This window comes from Echinops telfairi, unplaced genomic scaffold, assembly GCF_000313985.2.
Source record: "Echinops telfairi isolate 266 unplaced genomic scaffold, ASM31398v2 ScPeMD7_7469;HRSCAF=8507_0, whole genome shotgun sequence".
NCBI lineage: Eukaryota > Metazoa > Chordata > Mammalia > Afrosoricida > Tenrecidae > Echinops > Echinops telfairi.
In genome coordinates this window covers 29,631,501-29,636,246 of record NW_022111372.1, presented here as the reverse complement: position 1 = coordinate 29,636,246, position 4,746 = coordinate 29,631,501, and the positions used below count along the sequence as shown (strand labels likewise).

Here is a 4,746-nt window from a genome sequence, read left to right as displayed (position 1 = left end):
CCCGCGCGCGCCCAGGCCCGGGGCGCTCACCGCTGTGTGGCCGGGGTGCTCGCTCTGATTCCCGGGGCGCGCGGCGGCCGCGTGGAAGCGGCTGGCGCAAACGTTCATGGGTTTAAAGTGTTCTTCGAAGGGCTCGCGTCCCCCCCCCCCTCGCCGGAAAATGCCCACGGAGGCCGCGGTGGGGGTGGGGAGGAGGCCGCCTCCGCGCTCCAGACATCTCAGGAATTCCGCCGCTTCCCCCGGATCAGGGATGCCCCTGCGACGGACACCTTGATTAAATCTCGGCGCTCGGCTTTTTAAGGAAGCAGTGCCAACGTTCGAGAATTAAGGACGTAGCCTTCCCAGAAACTTTTGAGGCAGCGCACGCTCGCCCGTGCTTCGCCGTCTATTTCAAAGCTGACTCCTCCCCACTTCTGTGGGTGCTGCCTGCCTTTGCCATCGGAATGCCCCTCCGTTTACTCTTCTGCTATCCTGGTCGTTCGAGCCCCTGCATTTCGTTTTTGATGTAGCTTCTCAGTTTCCAGAGTCTTAAATGGCCCACTTGTCCTTGACAATCAAAACTATTTTGGCTTTCACTTATTTATACTACCCAGGCATTAAAACCGAAGGATGCCATACTGGCTACTTTGTAATTAGGAGACAGCCACTAACTACAAGTTGTATTTTGTTCCAACCCTGATATAATAATATTTAATAAATGTTCCACTAAAAAGAGTTTGGGTGCAATTTTGTCCCCAAAGACACTAATGTACTGATTTATTTCTAAATTTGAATTTTGTCATCATACTGATCTTTTTCCCCCCATAAGGTGCATTTAAAAAGCCTTAAGCTGTTCTCAAATACAGTAATAACACATACAAACTTGTCAACAATATTTAGTGTAAAAAAAGATTTGTACTACAACTGTCCTATGTGACTCAAGGAAAATAAGCTTGCTTTAAATAATTTCCAACAAATGTTTTTACAGTTAGCATAGCATTGGTATACTAACCATTCAAAATAAGCACAGGCCCTAAGATCAAACTAAATGTAAAAGAAACTAGACAAAAGGTGTTCAGGCAAGTTTGTGTTAATGATGGCAGACTACAAGAAGATAGGGATATAGTTCGTGCAATATGAGGGTTGCCGATGTCATTGTACATAGACAAATGGTGTGTATTTTCCTCAAAAATTGAAGTATCCGGCAAATGGCTTACTTCAGTCAGATTCTCCACGGTATTAAGAAAACTACAAAAATTCGTGATCACCGAGTTTTGAGAGATTTTCTTTTGTAGTTTTTGTTTTGTTTCAAAGTTGCCCTGGGAATGTGATTAACATCCACAGTCTACATAGTTGTTTTGAAGGAAGAGGAAATGGCCAAGAGTGTCTTTATACACATGAGAGGTCACTACCTTGATTTCTCCCAAGCTCAAACTTCAACCTATACAGCCAACTCCCTCGTCCTCCTCCTCCTCCCTCTTCCATCCCCTCATGATTGTGCTTTTTTCTGAACTTTTCACACTAAACTGAAAAATAATAACACTACTCATGAGTGGCTTAGATGCACAGCAACCTTATAGTAAACGGTGAAAGTGCCCCCATTGGATTTCCAAGGCTGTAAATCTGCCAAAACATCCTGCCACATTTTTTTCCCCATGGCATGGCTGGTGAGTTCAAATTGCCCACCTTTTTGGTTAGGAGCCAAGTGCATAACCAATAAATGAGTCAAATTTATATTGCTGGTCATAGAGAAAACTTCCATCATTTAGTTATCCTGGACAGACTATGACAATGTATCAAGATGTCCTGTCTTCATTTAAGACAGTCCAGAAGATTATCAAAGCGAAGCAGAATCTTGCAATTCAAGACCAGAAGTACATGAAGACATTGCTCTTATTCATACCCATTCCCCACCCCCAGCATGGCAGCCGTATACCACATTGATAACAAACTGTTGTGTCCAGTTTGAAATGACATAAAATGGGTTTTGATAGGCTTTGCCTAAAGAGTAACCTGGAAATTACAGTTGCTTCGGCAGGAGGGTCTCTGGTGCAGATGCCAGTTGGTGTTGATCAGCCAGTAATCAAACGCATGCTGTCATCTGAAAATATCCTTCTCCTGGCCCCCCACATCAGATCCATTTATGGATGTTGTCATTGATTGACATTAACCTCTAAAAGGAAAGACCACCAATACCACAACCCACAACCCATTGCCATCTACTGCACTGGGTCTCAACCGTCCTAATGCCTCAACCCTTTAAAACAGTTCCTCGTGTTGTGGTGACCCCCCCAACCATAAAATTATTTTTGTTGCTACTTCATAACTATAATTTTACTACTATTATGAATTGGATGACCCCTGCGAAAGGATCGTTCGACCCCCAACGGGGTCGCGACCCACAGGTTGAGAACCACTACTCTATAGGGTTTCTGAGGCTGTCAGTCTTTATAGGAACTTTTTGTCACAGGGGCGCTGAAGGGTTTGAACCCCTGACCTTGCAGTTAGTATCCCCCGACATATTGAATACATTCTACAGTACCTTAAATGCTCATACCAAATATGCAACCCCATTTCATGAATGAGAAAACAAGTCCTGAACAATTAAATAACTTTTCCAAAGTTAATATCATCAATAAACGGTAAAACAAAGATTTGACCACAGACAAAATTATAAAGCCTATATTCTTTCTACCACAACAAGCTGATTCCTGTGAAAATATCAGAGCCTACAAACTAAAAAATACAGAATATTTTTTGTTATATATTTTCCATGATATAAAGACGCTTGGTTTATTTTGTTTTAGTTGGGGTTTTTTTTCCCTAACGGATATGAAAGGGCTTCAAAAAGTTCATAGAAGAAAAATAATGGAAAGATAGAAGACTTTTCCCATGAACTTTTTGAAGTCCCCCTCACGTATTACCACCTAACTCCAGATAAAAATATTGAATGGTCGCGGGGAGGAGACAAGCCAGTCAGTGAGAAGTGTAGCAACAATTAAACATAAAACTTTCCTCTACTTCTTAAATGCATCCTCCCACCCCCCATCCCCACTATCATGATCCAAATTCTACCTTACAAATCCGGCTAGACCAGAGGATGTACACTGGTGCAGATAGGAACTGGAAACACAGGGAATCCAAGACAGATGATCCCTTCAGAACCATTGCTGAGAGTGGCCATACCAAGAGGGTGGAAGGAAGGTGGGGTAGAAGGGGAGAACTGATCACAAGAATCTACATATAACCTCTTCCTGGGGGACGGACAACAGAAAAGTGGGTGAAGGGAGATGTTGGACAGTGTAAGACATGACAAAATAATAAATAATTTATAAATTATCAAGGGTTCATGAGGGAGGGGGGAAAATGAGCTGATACCAAGGGCTTAAGTGGAGAGCAAATGTTTTGAGAATGATGAAGGCAACGAATGCAAAAATGCTTGACACTGGATGGATGGATGGATTACAATAAGAGTTGTATGAGCCCCCAATAAAATGATTATAGATATAGATAGATAGATAGATGATAGATAAAATATGAAGGATATGTAACACATAACAGTGATGACATTAGACATGAATGGAAAGAAAAGCTGCTTGTTCACTGGTCTTGTGTTCAGCTCTTCTGATCTCAAATTTGAACTGATGGTTAAGAACAATTGATGTGTGTATGGATTGGGATAACAGTTGTATGAGCCCCTAATAAAATGTTTTTTTGGTGTTTTTTTTAATCAATTTATTGGGGCTCATACAATTCATCACAATACATAGATCAATTGTGTAAAGCACATCTATACATTTGTTGCCCTCATTATTTCCAAAATTCGCTTGCCTCTTGGGTTCCCGGAATCCGCTCATTTTCCTTTCCCCCTCCCCTCCCCTTCCCTTCCTCCTCCCCTTTCCCCCATGTACCCTGAATAATTTATAAATTATTATTGTATCTTATATTACACTGTCCGGCGTCTCCCTTCACCCACCCCGCTGCTAAAAAAAAAAAAAAGAACAATTCACAGCTAACCACACAAATAAATGTATTCTTAAGTTGATAGGGGACATTCTTTCAGTGGGCAGTCGTTTATCATTTATGAAATGTCTGACCAAGATGAGTCCCAGGATGGTGGCAACGATGGAAGCATCCAGCTGCTAACCAAAAGGCTGGAGGTTCAAGTCTACAGCGACGTACCTCTGACAACAGGTCTGAAGATCTACTTCCCCCAAAAATCAGCCATTGTGAAAAACCTGTGGAGCTCAGTTCTGACCTGACACATGTGAGGTCACCATGACTTAGAATCCGCTCCAGAGCGACTGGGTTTGACCCAGCAGAGCCCTGGCAGCATACAGCATGATGTGTTGGGCTGCTCACTGCAAGGCCAGTGATTGGGAAACCCCCCCCTCCCCCAGTGACTCAGAGGGAGGACAATGAGGCTGTCTACTCTCCAAAAGATTTACAGCATCAGAAACCCACAGGGCCAGTTCTTCCTTCTACTTCCCTGGAACTGATGGCTGAGGTACACACATCCCCAGGGCTGGGCAGTGTGCTGAGATGGATCAACACATACAAGTCAAGATGTCAGGTTCTCTGGGTTGGTCCCCACATCAGCTGATGACCATCTTGGTGATGCATGATACTAAGGCCAATGTATCGGTAGTTGGAACTCCATTGGGAGTTATAGCCTGAACATTCCCAGAAGAAGCAAGCTTATCAGTATCTTTCTAGCTCTGTCCCTCACACCCGATGAGAAGATGAACAATTCAGTCCCTGCTCTGA

The 4,746-nt window shown here is 43.2% G+C and overlaps 1 protein-coding gene across 2 annotated transcripts in view; it reads right to left on the bottom strand.

Annotated features, from left to right (window-relative positions):
• Positions 1-291, bottom strand: part of DYRK1A (dual specificity tyrosine phosphorylation regulated kinase 1A) — a 125,762-nt gene extending 125,471 nt beyond the window's left edge. Inside the window, exon 1 of one of the 2 annotated variants that reach the window (XM_004696935.3) lies at positions 31-291. The gene's annotated coding sequence lies outside the window, so the exon portion shown is untranslated. The remainder of the gene's footprint in view (positions 1-30) is intronic. The other variant, XM_004696936.2, reaches the window with a different exon arrangement.
• Positions 292-4,746: the final 4,455 nt, after the last annotated feature.